This window comes from Bubalus bubalis, chromosome 1, assembly GCF_019923935.1.
Source record: "Bubalus bubalis isolate 160015118507 breed Murrah chromosome 1, NDDB_SH_1, whole genome shotgun sequence".
Lineage (NCBI taxonomy): Eukaryota > Metazoa > Chordata > Mammalia > Artiodactyla > Bovidae > Bubalus > Bubalus bubalis.
Genome location: NC_059157.1, coordinates 184666898 through 184687006, shown reverse-complemented (window position 1 = coordinate 184687006; position 20109 = coordinate 184666898). Strand labels below are relative to the sequence as shown.

The 20109-nt window shown below is 42.7% G+C and overlaps 1 protein-coding gene across 4 annotated transcripts in view; it reads right to left on the bottom strand.

Moving 5' to 3' along the window:
• The window catches only part of B3GALT5 (beta-1,3-galactosyltransferase 5), a 38893-nt gene that overhangs the window by 6458 nt on the left and 12326 nt on the right, over positions 1-20109 (bottom strand). Inside the window, exon 2 of one of the 4 annotated variants that reach the window (XM_025292061.3) lies at positions 14756-14935. The exons of the other annotated variants lie outside the window; for them this stretch is intronic. The gene's annotated coding sequence lies outside the window, so the exon portion shown is untranslated. The remainder of the gene's footprint in view (positions 1-14755; positions 14936-20109) is intronic. 4 annotated transcript variants of the gene reach the window in all.

The window sequence follows — 20109 nt, the reverse complement described above, 5'->3', positions numbered from 1 at the left end:
TGGAGGTCCCCCTCCCTTCCCCTGGGAGGTGTCCTTGGGCTGTGGCCACGCACGCCAGCTGCCTGCGACACTGTGGGTCATCGCCGGGCCACTGGCCAGATTCTGGGCCCAGAGGTGTTCAGAGGGCATCTGGGGCCTCCTCTTTGGGAGACGGGAATTTGAACATCCAGACCCACAACAAATGGTTTCTTCCTCTGCCTTTCCCATCACCTCACAACCTCAGCCAAGGACCGTGAACAAAAATCCCATTCACCATTCACTGCTCCTGCTGCTGGGACTGCAGGAAATTATATTGGTGAAGTGTCCCCACTGACACGGCCTCAGGGGCATCCTACGCTTGTCCTTTATGGCTGACCAGCTAGGACCGGAACACTTCCCACTGGAAGAGCTTTCATGTGGCCTCTGGCTTTCGAGAGGAAGCTAGCCCTGGGCCCTCACACCCTGGATGCTTTTGGTGCCTCAGAAAACCTCTTCTGAGTGTCTCCTCTGCGGAGGAGGGGCAGGGTCCAGGGGGCTGGGGCTCAAGGATAAAGAAAGTAAACTTTTGAGGTGCTCACAGCCCCCAAGGATGAGCATAGCTGTAACTGTGGACGTGACACAGCAAGGAGAACCTGCCTGTGAACCTGAAAGGCCGTCCTTGACAGAACTTCAATCAGCCTTCTCTGACCCCCTTCTCAGCAAGACCTCAGCCTTGGACTCCCATGCCATCTTTGTGTCACCCTGTTTCACCAAGCATCCTGCTAAGTGGGTTTACCCAGAATCCCTCACCCTCAATATCTGGTCAAGGGACTTCGCTTGTGGTCCAGTGGTTAAGAATCCACCTTGCAATGCAGGGGACACAGGTTCAATCTCCAGTCGGGGAACTAAGAACCCACATGCCTCGGGACAACTAAGCCTGGTTGCTTGAGACCATGCACCGCCATGAAAGACCCCACATAACCTAATGAAGACTCCCCATGCTGCAACTGAGACCCAACACAAACAAATAAATAAGTTTTTTATTATTATCTGGTCAAATTTCCTTCCCCCAAACTTGAGGCCCACCTTCAGCAATCATCCTGTCAAATTCAGTTTGGCCAGAATTCCCTGACCCCTAGTGTTTCCCCACAGTAATTCCCCAACCATGAACCCACTCCACCCCCCCAACCTCTTCCTTGGCTGTAAATCCTCAGTACTCAGAGTTGAGCCCAGCTCTGTGCCTAGGTCAAGTTTCCCCTATGACAGTACTTCTGGAATAAAAGCTGTTCTTGCTGTTTTATCTGCATCCCACTCTGGCTTTGCTTTCACAGCACAGAGGAGAGAACTCCTACTTGAGGATGCTCAGGACTGCTGCTCCAGGGAGGCCCACAGGCAAAAGCAGGAATCTAGGAGGGACAAAGGGGAAGCTTGGAAGTGAGGCTGGAGACCAGCACAGCCTTGAGGAGTCTGATTTTTCTGAGGACATCAGGGAATTGGTCCAGAGCATCTCTAGGCTTTATGAACTGCTGTGTCTGGGGTCCTGGGGTGGGGGGGACCTCTCTCCCCATCCATAATACAACACAGAAGCCTCCTGCTTACTTTGAACATGGCAGCTCCAACCACCCCAAGTGGCTGAGAAAATAGAGCCCTGAGATTCACACCAATGATCTCTGGTCTCAGAACCAGCGGATGCTGAGCTTTGAGAACACATTTAGTCTCCAGTTCTGTTTTACAGTATTTAACTCTTATCACAGAAAAGAAATGGCCAGAAGAAAGCCATGATTGTTAGTAAGTTAGCACTTAGCAACTTAAAATACACCAAAGTAGAATAATTTCATTGGTTAATAATAACGCATTATATGAATTGCCTGGCTAGAAGACTCACAGGCAAGATTGGAATCAAGACTGGAATCAAGATTGCCAGGAGAAATATCAGCTACATACGATATGCAGATAATATCACTTTAATGGCAGAAAGTGAAGAGGAACTAAAGAGCTTCTTGATGAAGGTGAAAGAGGAGAGTGAAAAAGCTGGCTTAAAACCCAACATCCAAAAAGTGAAGATCATGGCATCTGGTCCCATCACTTCATGGCAAATAGATGGGCAAAAAGTGGAAACAGTGACAGATTTTATGATTTGGGGCTCCAAAAATTACTGTAGATGGTGACCGCAGCCATGAAATTAAAAGACACTTGCTCCTTGAAAGAAAAGCTATGACAAACCTAGACAGCAAGGTCTGTATAGTCCAAGCTATGTTTTTTTCCACTGGTCATGTACAGATGTGAGAGTTGGACCATAAAGAAGGCTGAGCGCTGAAGAATTAATGCTTTCTAACTATGGTGCTGAAGAAGACTCTTGAGAGTCCCCTGGACTGCAAGGAGGTCAAACCAGTCAGTCTTAAAGGAAATCAACTCTGAATATTCATTGGAAGGACTGACGCTGAAGTTCCCATACTTTGGCCACCTGATGTGAAGAACTGACTCACTGGAAAAGACCCTAATGCTGGGAAAGATTGAGGGCAGGAAGAGAAGGGGGTGACAGAATATGAGACGGTTGGATGGCATCACTGATTCAATGGACATGAATCTGAGCAAACTCCAGGAGATGGTGAAGGACAGAGACGCCTGGAGTGCTGCAGTTCACAGGGTCGCAATGAGTCGGACACGACCAAGCGAACTGAACAGCAACTATAATAATGCATATGTTGTATCTATTTGAACTTCTAATGGAACAAAAGGAGAAAAAATAAAGGTAATGAAGCCTGTTGCTGTTGGAATTTAAGTTGTTCAAAATAAATAGCATTCTATATGGTACTCCAGAAATAATGCTCTAATGGTAATTCCACCCTCTCCCAACCCATATTGAGACAGAAGGAAAAAACAAGCTTAGTTATTTCACATGTAGACTTTAAACATTAAATGCACTAACAATTATGATGTTCTAAAGATATTATTAGGACACGGATGAAATCCTAATGAAGAGTTGAATATGTTATTTCATTTAGGTAAAAGTGAACAAATAAGTATAGGCAATGCAGCTAGTTTAAAAACAAAGGGGAAATGATATTTTACGAATTCATTCAGTGCGTAAAAATTCAATGAAACTTGTAGTTATGGTATGTTTTTTTCTGTACACATATTGTTCTTTAAGAAAAAGTTAACTCTGAATTTTTTTTTTTTTAAGGCATTTTAGGGCAGTCAAGCTGCCTTAACAGAACACCGTGGACATGGAGGCTTAAACCATGGACACTTATTTTCTCACAGATCCCGTGGCTGAAGTCTGAGATCAGGCTGGCTGTAGGGCTGGGTTGCAGCAAAAACCCTCTTCCTGGCTTGTGATGGCCGGTTTCTCCTTCTGTCCTCACGTGGCAGAGGTGAGAGAAGAGGGAGAGAGAGAGGCGGAGAGAATGCACTAAGTCTAAACCTAGTCACCTCCCAAAAGCCCCAACTCCAAATATTACCATATCATCACAGTAAGTGAAGTAAGTCAGAAAGAGAAAGACAAACACCCTATGATACCACTTATACGTGGAACCTCAAATATGACACAAACAAACCTGTCTATGAAACAGAATCAGAGACATAAAGATCAGACTGGTGGCTGCCAAGTGGGAGGTGGGTGGGAGAGGGGTGGAGTGGGAGGTAGGGATTAGCAGATGCCAGCTTATATATATATGTATAGGATGAATAAACAACAAGGTCCTACCGTAGAGCACAGGGAACTATATCCAATATCCTGTGATAAATCATAATGGAAAAGACTATGAAAAAGAATATATCTGTGTGTATAACTGAGTCACTTTGCTGTACAGCAATAATTAACACAACATTGTAAATCAGCCACATTTCAATAAAAGAGAGACAGAAGAAAGATTGTCTTCATTTAGAGAATAGAGCACACACAGTAATTTTTGTTGTTGTTCAGTCGCTCAGTTGTGTCTTTGCAACCCCATAGACACCAGACTTCCCTGTTCTTCACTATCTCCCAGAGTTTGCTCAAACTCATGTCCATTGAGTTGGTGATGCCATCCAACCAACCATCTCATACTCTGTTGCCCTCTTCTCCTCCTACCCTCAATCTTTCCCAGCATCAGGGTCTTTTCCAATGAGTCGGCTCCTCCTCCAATGGCATCAGGTGGCCAAAGTATGGTAGCTTCAGCTTCAGTCCTTTCAGTGAATATTCTGGGCTGATTTTCTTTAAGATTGACTGGTTTGATCTCCTTGCTACACAAGGGATGCTCAAGAGTCTTCTCCAGCACCACAGTTCGAAAGCATCAATTCTTTGGCCCTCAGCCTTCTTTATGGCCCAACTCTCACATTCATACATGACTACTGGAAAAACCTTAGCTTTGACTATACAGACCTCTGTTGGCAAAGTGACGTCTTTTTAATACACTGTCTAGGTTTGTCATAGCTTTTCTTCCAAGGAGCAAGTGTCTTTTAACTTCATGGCTGCAGACACATAATAAACCATTGCTGTCCAGAGACAAAATTCAAAAGCTTATGTCACTTGTCAATATAGCCAAATGATTTTTTTCAGAAGCAGATAAATCTCTGGCAGAACAGCCTCTTGACTTACAGACCCGCCCCTCCACAGCACAAGCAGATAACCCTCAATCAGAAACTCCCTTTTAGTGTGGGATGACTTTCTCCCCACGGATTTCATCACTCAGCAGCTCACTCTCAAGCATAACAGCCAACAGCCAAAGAAATCTACAAGCAGACAGGGAAAAACTGAATCCAAACACAGGCAATCTCGTCCATACAGTCAGGCCCACTCTTGAGCAGCCCCTGGTAATTATGATTATCACCATCTATCTTGCGCTGAAATGTCCTTTGAACTGTGAGCTATTTCAGGTCCTAGATGTCACTGCAGGAAGTGTGGTAGGACAATCTGATTTCACAGTGGATGCTCTTATAACAAGGGCATGATGTCTACCCAAGATGACAATACTTCTTTATGTCTGTCATCTTTTCCTGTATAGTAATCACATAGCTTCCTCCAGCCTGTTGTTACTCACTGCTTGTCTTTAAGAAAGTGGGCAGATTCTACTGATGACCTGTGGCTAGGAAAGGAACTTTGTTTTTCTAGCAAACATACAGAAAACCTCGTGACCTCTGCAAGGCTTCCTTGGTGGCTCAGTGGTAAAGAACCTGTCAGTCAATGTAGGAGACCTGGGTTCTATCCCTGGGTCAGGAAGATCTCCTGGAGAAGAGAATGGCAATCCACTCCAGTATTCTTGCCTGGGAAATCCCATGGACAGAAAACCTGGCTGGCTACTTCAGTCCATGGGGTCGCAAAGAGTTGGACATGACTTAGTAACTAAATGGGCTTCCCTGATAGCTCACTGGTAAAAAAATCTGCCTGCAATGCGGGAGACCGCAGTTCAATTCCTGGATCAGGAAGATCCCCTGAAGAAGGAATAGGCTACCCACTCCAGTATTCTTGGGTTTCCTTTGTGGCTCAGCTGGTAATGAATCTGCCTGCAATGTGGGAGACCTGGGTTCTACCCCTGGGTTGGGAAGATCCCCTGGAGAAGGGAAAGGCCACCCACTTCAGTATTCTGACCTGGAGAATTCCGTGGACTTTATAGTCCATGGGGTTGCAAAGAGTCAGACAGGACTGAGCAACTTGCACTTTCTTTCTTCTTTTCTTTAGTAACTAAATGGCAGCAGCAATAGCATGACTTCTGCCCATTGAGTTCAAGATCATTTGGCCTGGCCTGAAGCAGACCCTGTCGCCAGGGTCTAGACAAAATGTTGAAGCCATGACACTCAGCCAAGAAATTCACTGATGGGGGAGAGTTAAGAACCCTTTCTGTTTTATTCAAACACTGACCTACACAGTTGCCAAGAGACTTCACTCAAACTCCCAAGACTGTTCAACCCAGATTTTCATTTATAAAAATTACCTTGAAGAGTAAACAGTAAACATTTGTGGAGAATTAGCAACTAGGAGGAAAGATTGACCAAACATCTCTGCAGTCTTCTCAAGAAAGCAAATTTCCACATGACATGCTAGATACAAGCTTCCCAACTGCGACATGTATATAAATATTGTGCTGGTTACAAACATTCCTACTCGCATCCTAGTTCAGACCTTGTCAAGACCCTTCCATAGCAATATCTGTTAACCATCCTGTATTTCCAGGCCATATAGAGTGCAGAAGCAAAGAAAATGAATGCCACTGCACAACATTCACTAATTTAAACTTGACCTTTCCTTACATTTTTAAACTTGGGATTACCTACCATAGGGGTGACAGGTATGCTGACGGGTATCACACATACTTTTTGGGAGTCCATTATTACCAAAGGACTTCCCTGTTGGCTCAGACGGTAAAGTGTGTGCCTACAATGTGGGATACCTGGGTTTGATCCCTGGGTTGGGAAGATCCTCTGGAGGAGGAAATGGCAACCCACTCCAGTACTCCTGCCTGGAAAATCCCATGGACAGAGAAGCCTGTTAAGCTACAGTCCATGGGGTCGCAAAGAGTCAGACACGACTGAGCAACTTCACTAATTATTACCAAGGGGCCCAGGTATAAACACAGCTAGTCTCCTGTGATGGAAGGAGCCACCTGTCTACATCTGCCTCCCCAACTAGAGCAATCATGCAACCATTCCCCTGTTTACAGACCTAAAGGACTGTCTTTTAATAGAAGAATTCAATAGCCAGTTCCCATTGGGAATTTTTGGGTTAGGAAAAAAAATTAGCAAGGGAATGATGGGATATTCTGTCCACCTGCTACATTCCCAGGAACCCCAAGGAACAGCACAATTGGAAGGAAATGGTGGGAGATGCACAAATATTTGCTGAATAAATCATCTGGGGGAAGTCTATGATCATAAAACAAAGGACACTTTTTCCCTGCATCATTCCCTATCACTCTCCTCATTCCTTCCCCTCAAGGTGGACTCCCCCTCACAGCTCACCCTGTTCTCATAATGTTTAAACATCTCTAAGTAGAAAGTGGGGCTTCCCAGGTGGTTTGAGTAGAAAAGAACCCACCTGCCAATGCAGGAGACACAAGAGACGTGGGTTCAGTCCCCGGGTCAGGAAGATCCCCTGGAGAAGGGAACAGCTACCCACTTCACTATTCCTGCATGGAGAAACCCACGGACAGAGGAGCCTGGAGGACTACAGTCCATGGGGTTGCAAAGAGTCAAACACAAGTGAGCACACACACACAGTAGAAAATGTTCCTGTTCTGGGATCCAGGTTTCTGGCTGGGGAGGAGGAAGGATACTGTGAATTTCTTCCTCATCAATTCCAATGACAATACATATTGATAACAAGGAACGCAAATGGTATTGTTTTTTTCTCTTAAGATAACAGACACTACCTACATGAATTTCTGCTTTAAGTATGGTTGCAAAACAAAACTTCATTCCTCCCCCAAAAAACGATTAAGGGACCTTATCTAAGTAACCTGGCATCTTTTAGTAAGCCTCTTATTTTCTTGTTTCCAAATCAAGCTTCTGGAAAAAAATAGTCTCCACTCACCACTTTGGATGGTCTTATCCACCAATGAATTAATCTTCAACACACTGCAATCTGCTTCTGCTCCTGTTGCTTATCTAAAAGCATTCTAGCAAAAGTCACCATTAACCTGCTTCAAGTCAGCAAACAGCTAACAGAGGAATACTGACAGGCTATTCCTCTGACCCACTCTGCCAAGAATGCTGCCATTACCAACATGTTCCTTGCATGGAATTAAGGTCACAGTTCAGTTCAGTCGCTCAGTCATATTTGACTCTTTGCAACCCCATGAACCGCAGCACACCTGTCCATCATCAACTCCCAGAGTTTACCCAAACTCATGTCCATTAAGTCGGTGATGCCATCCAACCACCTCATCCTCTGTTGACCCCTTCTCCTGCCCTCAATCTTTCTCAGCAACAGGGTCTTTTCAAATGACTCAGCTCTTCGCATCAGGTGGCCAAAGTATTGGAGTTTCAGCTTCAACATTAGTCCTTCCAATGAATACCCAGGACTGATCTCCTTTAGGATGGACTGGTTGGATCTCCTTGCAGTTCAGGGGACTCTCAAGAGTCTTCTCCAACACCACAGTTCAAAAGCATCAATTCTTTGGCATTCAGCTTTCTTTATAGTCCAGCTCTCACATCCATACATGACCACTGGAAAAACCATAGCCTTGACTAGACAGACCTTTGTTGGCAAAGTAATGTCTCTGTTTTTTAATATGCTATCTAGGTTGGTCATAACTTCCCTTCAAAGAGTAAGTGTCTTTTAATTTGATGGCTGCAATCACCATCTGCAGTGATTTTGGAGCCCAAAATAATAAAGTCTGACACTGTTTCCATTGTTTCCCCATCTATTTGCCATGAAGTGACAGGACCAGATGCCATGATCTTCGTTTTCTGAATGTTGAGCTTTAAGCCAACTTTTTCACTCTCCACTTTCACTTTCATCAAGAGGCTCTTTAGTTCTTCACTTTCTGCCATAAGGGTGGTGTCATCCGCATATCTGTGGTTATTGATATTTCTCCCGGAAATCTTGATTCCAGCTTGTGCTTCTTCCAGCCCAGCATTTCTCATGATGTACTCTGTATGTGTTAAATAAACACAGTGACAATATACAGCCTTGATGTACTCCTTTCCCGATTTTGAACCAGTCTGTTGTTCCATGTCCAGTTCTAACTGTTGCTTCCTGACCTGCATACAGGTTTCTCAAGAGGCAGGTCAGGTGATCTGGTATTCCCATCTCCTTAAGAATTTTCCACAGTTTGTGGTGATCCATACAGAGGCTTTGGCATAGTCAATAAAGCAGAAATAGATGTTTTTCTGGAACTCTCTTGCTTTTTCCATGATCCAGCAGATGTTGGCAATTTGATTTCTGGTTCCTCTGCCTTTTCTAAAACCAGCTTGAACATCTGGAAGTTCATGGTTCACATACTGCTGAAGCCTGGCTTGGAGAATTTTGAGCATTACTTTACTAGCGTGTGAGATGAGTGCAATTGTGTGGTAGTTTGAGCATTCTTTGGCATTGCCTTTCTTTGGGATTGGAATGAAAACTGACCTTTTCCAGTCCTGTGGCCACTGCTGAGTTTTCCACATTTGCTGACATATTGAGTGTCACACTTTCACAGCATCATGTTTTAGGATTTGAAATAGCTCCACTGGAATTCTATCACCTCCACTAGCTTTGTTTGTAGTGATGCTTCCTAAGGCCCACTTGACTTTACATTCCAGGATGTCTGGCTCTAGGTGAGTGATCACACCATCGTGATTATCTTGGTCATGAAGATCTTTTTTGTACAGTTCTTCTGTGTATTCTTGCCATCTCTTCTTAATATCTTCTGCTTCTACCATGTCCATACCATTTCTGTCCTTTATGGGCCACAGATGAGGGAAGAATTGAGAAATACCGAAAAAGGTAGAGCGCTTCCAGTAGAACAGAAGAAAACCAACATGGAAGATAAGAGGTGCCAGGATCAATGAAAGGGATAGGGAGGGTTGGAGACACAGTGGAGGATTTAGAGCAAGGGGACAGGGTAACTCAGAAGGCAGAAGAGGAGGGAGAATTTAAACTTTTGTTTTGCATTATGAATGGAATCGCCTTTGGTGCTCTTTGAAAGATTTCAGGGAACTTCCTCTTAACCAGAGGTTAAGAATCTGCCTGCCAATGCTGGGGACACAAGCTTGATCCCTGGTCTGGGAAGATTCCACGTGCCACAGAGCAACTAAGCCCACAAGCCACAACTATTGAGCCTGTGCTTTAGAGACCCAGAACCACAGCTACTGAGCCCACATGCTACAGTTACTGAAGTTCGCACACCTAAAGCCTGAGCTTTGCAACAAAAGAAACCATGCAACTAAAGAAAGCCTGCATTCAGCAACAAAGACCCAACACAGACAAAAATAAATAAATAAAAGATTTCAGTAAAGATTCTAAATGCCTTTTGGCTATCAAACTGCTGATATTTTCATATATATCAGATGAGACTATAAAAGATATAGTGTCAAGGCTAAGCCACCGGAATTTCCCTGGTGGTCAAGTGGCTAAGTCTCTGTTCCCAATGCAAGGGGCCTGGCTTCAATCCCTGGTCAGGGAATTAGATCCCACATACTGCAACTGAGAGTTGCTCATCTGCTTCTTCTCTAAGCACTCTGATTTTTCATTCTGACTCTCCTTTGTTAGCTCTTGTCTTCATCTTGCCTGTAAAATTGAGGTGTGCTCTTGACCCTCTCTTCTTACTTAACACAGTCTCACTTATCCACTCCACTGGTTATACTCAAAATCATCCCTCAATCCATATTGTCTTTCCACACTTTTTGATACATGCTCACTCAGTCACTAAGCTGTGTTGGACTCTTTTGCCACCCCATGGACTATAGCCCACCAGGCTCCTCTGTCCATGGGATGTCCCAGGCAAGAATATTGGAGTGGGTTGCCACTTCCTTCTCCAGGGGACCTTCCCAACTCAGGGATCAAACCCGAGTCCCTTGCATTTCCCACATTGGCAGGCAGATTCTTTACCACTGTGCCACTTGGGAAGCCTGTTCCATACTCCAAATCCAAAAGCCTATGAACATCCATAGACATCTCAAATCCCACTCCTTTTTTCAGGCTGAAGGGTCTTTGAATCTGCCCACAAGAAGCAAACTCAAACCCATTTTCAGTACTTTATCTCATGAACACTAGACTTAATCGCCTCCACTCCAGCCTCTATGCTGCATGACTCTGAACTTTTCAAAACCACAAGTCCAACAGTGTCATTCAAGCACTTAAAACTTTCCAGTGGCAATGGAATATTAGTCAGCCTTTTAAAAAGAATGAAATATTGTCATTTTCAGCAACACGGATGGATCTAGAGACTGTCATAATGAGTGAATTAAGTCAGACAGAGAAGAACAAATGTCATATGATATCACTTACATGCAGAATCTAAAAATAATAATAATACACATAAACTTATTTACAAAACAGAAACAGACTCACAGACTTAGAAAACATACTTATGGCTATCAAACTAAACATTCACTGCATGTGTAAATGAATATTACTGTTAAAGTTTTGAATTGTCTTCCCCCTAATCCATATGAAGTCCTAACCCTCAGGACCCCAGAAAGTGGCCTGATGTGGAAACAGGGTCCCTGCAGATGTACCTACTTAAGATGAGCTCATACTGGAGCAGAGTGGTCCCTGATCCAATATGACTGGAGTCCTTAGTGAACAGAATTGGACAAAGATGAACACACATACACACACACACACACACAGAACATCGAGTGACGATGAAGACAGAGATCAGGGTGATGTTTCCATAAGCCAAAGAATGTCAAAAATTGTCATCAAAGCACCTAGAGCCTGTTATACAAAGTGAAGCAAGTCAGAAAACAAGAAACAAGTACTGCATATTAGCACATATATATGAAATCTAGAAAAATGGTACTGATGATATTTGCAGGGCAGGAATAGAGACACAGACATAGCGAAAGGACTTGTTCACAGTTGGAGAAAAGGGAAAGTGAGATGAACTGAGACAGTAATATTGACATAGACACTACCACTCACACACGTAACCACCCCAGACACATATACACTACCACAGACAGACATACACTACCACAGACAGACACACACTAACATTGACATACTTACACTACCATGTGTAAAATTTGATACCTGGTTCCTCTGCCTTTTCTAAAAGAACCAGAGATCAAATTGCCAGCATCCGTTGTATCATAGAAAAAGCAAGGGAATTCCAAAACAACATCTACTTCTGCTTCATTGACTAAGCTAAAGCCTTTGATTATGTGGATCACAACCAACTGTGGAAAATTCTTCAAGTGATGGGAGTACCAGACCACCTTACCTGCCTCCAGAAAAACTTGTATGCAGGCCAAGAAGCAACAGTTAGAACCGGACATGGAACAATGGACTAGTTCAAAATTGGGAAAGGAGAGCATCAAGGATGTATATTGTCACCTTGCTTATTTAACTTCTATGCAGAGTGAAAATGAAAGTGTTAGTCACACAGTCATGTCTGACTCTTTGCAACCCATGAACTGTAGCCTGCCAGGCTCCTCTGTCCATGGGATTCTCCAAGCAAGTATACTATACCACAGAGGATTGCCATTCCCTTCTCCAGGGGATCTTCCCAACCCAAGAATTAAACTCGGATTACCTGCATTGTAGGTGGATTCTTTACCATCTGAGCCTCATACGAAATGCTGGGCTGGATGAATCATAAGCTGAAATCAAGAGTTCTGAGAGAAATATCAACAACCTCAGATATGCTGAGAGAAATATCAACAACCTCAGATATGCAGATGATACCATTCTGTTGGCAGAAACTGAAGAAATAGAGAGCCTCTTTCTTGATGAGGGTGAAAGAGGAGTGAAAAACCTGGCTTAAAACTCAACGTTCAAAAAACAAAGATCATGGCGTCCGGTCCCATCACTTCATGGCAAACAGATGGAGAAAAAGCAGAAACAGAGACAGATTTTATTTTCTTGGGCTCCAAAATCACTGCAGATAGCGACTGCAGACACAAAATTAAAAGACACTTACTTCTTGGAAGAAAAGCTATGACAAATCTAGACAGCATATTAAAAAGCAGAGACATCACTTTGCCATAAAAGGTCCATATAAGTCAAAGCTATAGTTTTTCCAGTAGTCACATATGGATATGAGAGTTAGACCTTATATAAAGAAGACTGAGCACCAAAGAATTGATGCTTTCAAATTGTGGTGCTGGAGAAGACTCTTGAGAGTACCTTGGCCGGCAAGGAGATCAAGCCAGTATATCCTAAAGGAAATCAACCCTGAATATTCATTGGAAGGACTGATGCTGAAGCTGAAGCTCCAATACTCTGGCCACCTGATGCAAAGAGCCAACTCATTGGAAAAGATCCTGATGCTGGGAAAGACTGAGGACAGGTGGAGAAGGAGGTAACAGAGGATGAGATGGTTGGATGGCATCACTGACTCAATGGACATGAGTTTGAGCAAACTCTGGGAAATAATGAAAGACAGGGAAGCCTGGCATGCTGCAGTTCATGGGGTTGCAAAGAGTCACTACCACTTAGCAACTGAATGGTATGTAAAACAGACAGCTAGTGGGAGGCTGCTGTATAAGACAGGGAGCTCAGCTCTGTGCTCTGTGATGACCTAGGAGGGTGGTGATGGGGAATGGTGGGAGGGAAGCTCAAGAGGGAGAGGACATATGTACACTTATAGCTGATTTACTTTGTTGTACAGCAGAAACCAACACAACATTGTAAATCAATTATCCTCCAATCAAAAAAAATTTTAAAGGATAAATGAAAGGAGAGGCCTGGAATAGATTCCCCCCTCACAGATCTCAAAACCAGTCCTGCAGACACCTTGACCTCAGACTTCCAGCCTCCAAAGCTGTGAGACAAGCAATTTCTATTCTTTAAGACCCTCACTTCTGGCCCCTTGATATGTCAGCCCTAGAGCACTTCAGCATTTACTAAGTGAATAAATGAATAAAATTACTCAAAGCAGTAATTGCCTGAATATCAGCAATGCACCTGTGCAAGCTTTGCTAAGCTGCAAACACAATAGCGGGGTATTGGGCAGAATTCCGCCCACAAGCCATACTGCATTTAGATCTGTCAGGACAGACTTCCTCCTCTCTCTATGAATATTTTGAAAAGTAAACGGTTTTCTCCATAATTTTTACCCACTAGGTTTTTATTTCTGTTTAAAGAAAGCTCGAAAGGCAGGAACTGTAATTGAAGAGCAGACAGATGGTTACAACATTCAAGAGTCGAAAACAGATGGGAGTACTTCCATTCAGCTGTGTCCCCTCCTTTCTTAGTTTTTCCTGCCACATCTTACCTCTCCAGAACTGCCCCCCCCCCTAAGAAATGGAGTATTTCCTGCCGTATCAATAAACAAGATTGTCACAGCCTCAGCAACTCCCGGCCCTCCAAATGTGAATTTCTAAGCCCCGAGGTTACCCAGGAAGAGCCAAACCTGAGATCTGGCAGCCCACCCACTCCCTAAGGCTATGGGGGGAGGGACACACACACACACACACACACACACACACACACACACACACACCAGGATACAGTTCCTTAAACAGCAAGGAGATTAAGCCAGTCAATCCTAAAGGAAATCACCCCTGAATATTCATTGGAAGGACTGATGCTGAAGCTGAAATTCCAATACTTTGGCCACCTGATATGAAGAGCTGACTCATTGGAAAAGAGACTGACACTGGGAAAGGTTGAGGGCAGGAGGAGAAGGGGGTGATGGTTGGATGGCATCACTAACTCAATGGACATGTGTTTGAGCACACTCCAGGAGATAGTAAAGGAAGCCTGGCATGCTGCAATCCATGGGGTTGCAGTCGGACCCGACTGAGTGACTGAACAACAACTGGCCCCAGACAGCTAAGATGCATATGAAAGGAAATTATTTCAGTGAGCCCAGACTCTTGCATCTTCCCATACAGAGAAAAGTGCTAAATTCCTTGAGATATCTGCTTTTCCTTAACTAACCATAATTTTTTAATGTTCAGACTACCTGCCCTTTGCTGCAAAACTTCTTTTTTTTTAAGTCAACACTCCTCTGCCACCTCTAGGTCATCATAGTTTGTCAGTAAATCTACATAATCCACCTTTCCTGAAAAGAAAAAGAAAATACTAACATGCAAACATCATCTCCTGGATCAAATGCCAGTCACTTCCTCGTGCCTTCACGGTTTCTCCCTTGGAAACCCAGCGCAGACACCATGAATCAGTGGAAGAAGGAGAAATATGTGAGAGAGACATTTCACTGACCTAACTTACCAATTCCCAAGTAGTCCTGAATGACTCACTGCCTTGGGACATCGTGGACCGTGGCTAAGATTGCCCTGAAGGAATGAATAGAACCGAGTCCCACATGCTCAGGAAATTTCCCCTCAGACACTTGGGTTTGTAATGGATTCTGCTTCCAGCTCACTCACATTCGCTTTGATCCAAATCTGCCTGAAAGCACACAGCTTCATTAAATATAACATTGGCAGGAAGACCATAGATTTTAATGTGAAAAGATTCAAAGTGAAAATATGACACTTTGGAAAAGCTCATTAAAATTGTTAAATGTTGATGGGTTTGTTAGCTAGTCCTACTGTTCAACTTAACAACAGCTCTTCATTTTTTCACTGCGTGCTGGTTGTTACAGAGCAGGCTGGAACCATTTTCCTATAAAAACCAAAGCTAGAAATGTGCCCTAAGAATTTTATTGAGAATATGTATTTTATTTTAATAATAAAAGAAACAAAGCACATCAGTTGAAGAAACAAGAACTCAAAATTTAGACTCAAGTAAGTGAATTATAAGCACTGTTTTCAAATCCTGCTCATTTTCATTTCAAACCAGCATTTCCATAATTATAACTATGCATATTTCTAAATAGCAATATAACTGTATACAGACTTAAGAGGAAAACAATGGACCATCATCACAGCAATAAACTAAAACCAAAAAGTAACATTAAGTTTAACAAGAAGGGAATACTACCCACTTCAGTATTCTTGCCTGGAAAATTCCATGGACAGGAGCCTGGCAGACTACAGTCCGTGGGGTCACAAAGAGTTGGACATGACTGAGCAACTAACACTTTTTAAAAAGATCATCAAATCCCAGTCCCTTAGAAATAAACAAAAATTAACTATGAGGAGAAAAGGAGATATTAAAGATGTAATAACAGATTACTTATAAAACAAAAAAGAACACTAAATAAGATCCTTTAGAATGTGCTGTAAGTTGCTTTCAGAGGCAAATGTATAGCCTTAAGTATTTCCGTTATTAAAGAAAAGAAGGAAAGAAAAGGACTCAGCTCATAAAGGAATTTAGACAACAAATGAAAATCACAGAAAAGAGAGAGAATAAAGCTAAAAGCAGGATTGAATTCACTCAAACATTAAAATGAGATATTATTGAGAAATCACACACATCATCTCTTTGAAAGGAACTAAGCTCTAGAGTATCTAAGAAATATAGGAAGGGGGATAGGAAAGAATAAAATGAGAAACGGAAAACGGGAAATGATACATATAAAAGACAATCAAGATGTTAAGAGTTCTGTGTTTGGAACCCAAGGAACTGGGTCAAATCTTAAGTCAGTCACTTGATAGTTATGAGACTCCAGGCATATCTACCTTCTTAAGCCTATTTTCTCTGAAAATGAGAAATGGAAATTTTCTTAAAAGAGAAGATAATACTACCTCCCTCCTAAAGTTTTTGCAAAAGTCAATAAAGTACCTCACAGAATAGGAACTAGTAAGCTCCAGGCTCTATTCTAGATCATTCCTAAGACTTCCATGACATTAGTTTGCTTGATTTGTAAAGCCCCACCATCCCTTCTTACATTCGCTCAGAATATAATCACTTAACATGGTCCTGTAAGGTGCACGGTGCAGGGTGACACTTTGATTTCATCTTCAAAATAATGCAATTCAGGGACTGCCCTGGCAGTCCAGTAGTTGAGACTTTATCTTCCAATGCAGAGGGTGCAGGTTTGATGCCTGGTCAGGGAGCTAAGATTCCACATGTCTCGGCCACAAAAATAAAAAAATAATACAAAAGCAATATTGTAACAAATTCAACAAAAGCTTTATAAAGAAAGGTCTACATAAAAAAAAATTTTTTTTAAATGCAATTTATGGAAATAAGTGAAAGATCAAATTTGTCCAGGCTTTACGTGGAACTGACATGGCTGTGTATGAGACAGTGAGGGGGCAGCTGACATGGAGTGCTTTGACAAGGGTCAAAATGTCCTCCCCAAAATATGTCTATTTAGCAGTTTCATGCTACAAGAAGTCTCCTTTTAAAAGGTAGAGAGGTGACCTGGTGAGAATCTGCCTGCATAAAGGTGTACATTGAAATGACAAGAGCAACACAATGTCTAGGAAAAGAACAATGAGGAACAAAGAACAGAATTATTTAGTAAACAAGAGTCAGGAGGGGAACAAATGGAGGTGAAAAGGGATCAACTGGACACAAAAGAGGAAAACCAATTATATTCACCCCTCGGTGTCTACGGGAGGCTGGGTCTAGCACCCCTGCGGACACCAAAATTCAAGGAAGCTCAGTTATCTTATAAAATGGCAAAGTACTTGCATATAATCTATGCACATCCTCCTGTACACTTTAAATCATCCCTAGATTACTAGAGATGATACATCTCTAATACAATCCAAGTGCTACATCAACACTGGCAGGTACAAGGCAACTTCAAGGTTTGCTTTTAGATACTTTTCATAATTTCTCTTCCTGAATATTTCCTATCCATAGTTGGTTAATATTCAACGATACAGAGCCCACTGATATAGAGGACCAACTGTAGTGTCCCAGTAGTGGCTAAAAATTAACACTTCCTGTGTGTGAACTACTGTGTCTAAGCAGGTTTCATGTGATAACTCATTCCATGTTCATCACACATCTCTGAGGTGGGTGTTAACATTCTCCTTCACTGAGGGGAATCCCACAGAATGAAGTCACTAGCCTGGGTCCTAGAGCGAGTTCATGCTCAAAGCTGGCATCTACAGCCAGGCAAAGGCCCATAGTTCTAAACCCCACTGCTCACTCCCTTCACAGAGAAGTGTCTCAGGGACCAAAGGAGCCTCAAGAAGGAAGAAATCATCATTAGTGCCAATCATACCAAAAAAAAAAAAAAAAATGTGGAGTCAGAAGCTCTTGGACTTCCGATATGCAGCTTCAGTGGAGGAATTGTGGCTAAAATCAGAAAGCAGATGACAATCCTTAGGAAGAAAAAGAAAGCAACATGGGACAGCTGGCTTAAGTAAAACTCTCCATCCAAGGAATCAACAGTTAAAAAGACAAGAGTCCAAAACAAGAGATGTGGGAAGGGAAGAGAAGGAATGGATCTGCTGGGTCAACTCTGAGAACAGAACGAACTAGGACAGCAATAAATAATAACTGATGGAGAACTATGATGGAGAGATAAAAGCAGAAAATAAAGTGCCAGTCAGTATCTTTCCTCAAAGTAATAAAGTTCATGACAGTAAAAATATCTTACCTGTTAACAAATAGGGGCTCATCAACAACAAAAAAACAAACACCCTGATTTAAAAATGGGCAAAAGACTTCAATACACATTTCTCCACAGAAAATATTCAGACAGCAAATAAATGCATGAAAAGATCCTCAACATCACTAACCATTCAGTTCAGTTCAGTTGCTAAGTCATGTCTAACTCTTTGCAACCCCATGAATCACAGCACACCAGGCCTCCCTGTCCATCACCAACTCCCAGAGTTCACTCAAACTCATGTCCATCAAGTCGGTGATGCCATCCAGCCATCTCATCCTCTGTCGTCCCCTTCTCCGCCTGCCCCCAATCCCTCCCAGCATCAGAGTCTTTTCCAATGAATCAACTCTTCGCATGAGGTGGCCAAAGTATTGGAGTTTCAGCCTCAGCATCAGTCCTTCCAATGAACACCCAGGACTGATCTCCTTTAGGGTGGACTGGTTGGATCTCCTTGCAGCCTAAGGGACTCTCAAGAGTCTTCTCCAACACCACAGTTCAAAACCATCAATTCTTCAGCGCTCAACTTTCTTGGCAGTCCAGCTCTCACATCCATACATGACCACTAGAAAAACCATAGCCTTGACTAGACGGACCTTTGTTGGCAAAGTAATGTCTCTGCTTTTGAATATGCTATCTAGGTTGGTCATAACTTTCCTTCCCAGGAGTAAGTGTCTTTTAATTTCATGGCTGCAGTCACCATCTGCAGTGATTTTGGAGCCCAGAAAAATAAAGTCTGACACTGTTTCCGCTATTTCCCCATTTATTTCCCACGAAGTGATAAGACCATGATCTTAGTTTTCTGAATGCCATGATCTTAGTTTTCTGAATGTTGAGCTTTAAGCCAACTTTTTCACTCTCCTCTTTCATCAAGAGGCTCTTTAGTTCCTCTTCACTTTCTGCCATAAGGGTGGTGTCATCTGCATATCTGAGGTTATTGATATTTCTCCCGGCAATCTTGATTCCAGCTTGTGCTTCTTCTAGCCCAGTGTTTCTCATGATGTACTCTGCATAGAAGTTAAATAAGCAGGGTGACAATATACAGCCTTGACATACTCCTTTTCCTATTTGGAACCAGTCTGTTGTTCCATGTCCAGTTCTAACTGTTGCTTCCTGACCTGCATATAGGTTTCTCAGGAGGCAGGTCAGGTGGTCTGGTATTCCCATCTCTTTAAGAATTTTCCACAGTTGATTGTGATCCACACAGTCAAAGGCTTTGGCATAGTCAATAAAGCAGAAATAGATGTTTTTCTGGAACTCTCTTGCTTTTTCCATCATCCAGCAGATGTTGGCAATTTGATTTCTGGTTCCTCTGCCTTTTCTAAAACCAGCTTGAACATCTGGAAGTTCATGGTTCACATATTGCTGAAGCCTGGTTTGGAGAATTTTGAGCATTACTTTACTAGCATGTGAGATGAGTGCAATTGTGTGGTAGTTTGAGCATTCTTTGGCATTGCCTTTCTTTGGGATTGGAATGAAAACTGACCTTTTCCAGTCCTGTGGCCACTGCTGAGTTTTCCAAATTTGCTGGCATATTGTGGGCAGCACTTTCACAGTATCATCTTTCAGGATTTGAAATAGCTCAACTGGAATTCCATCATCTCCACTAGCTTTGTTTGTAGTGATTCTGTCTAAGGCCCACCTGACTTCACATTCCAGGATGTCTGGCTCTAAGTGAGTGATCACACCATCGTGATTATCTTGGTTGTGAAGCTCTGTTTTGTACAGTTCTTCTGTGTATTTTTGCCACCTCTTCTTAATATGTTCTGTTTCTGTTAGGTCCATACCATTTCTGTCCTTTATTGAGCTCATCTTTGCATGAAATGTTCCCTTGGTATCTCTAATTTTCTTGAATAGATCTATAGTCTTTCCCATTCTGTTGTTTTCCTCTTTTTCTTTGCATTGATCACGGAGGAAGGCTTTCTTATCTCTCCTTGCTATTCTTTGGAACTCTGCATTCAGATGCTTATATCTTTCCTCTTCTCCTTTGTTTTTCGCTTCTCTCCTTTTCACAGCTATTTTTAAGGCCTCCTCAGACAGCCATTTTGCTTTTTTGCATTTCTTTTCCACGGGGATGGTCTTGATCCCTGTCTCCTGTACATTATCATGA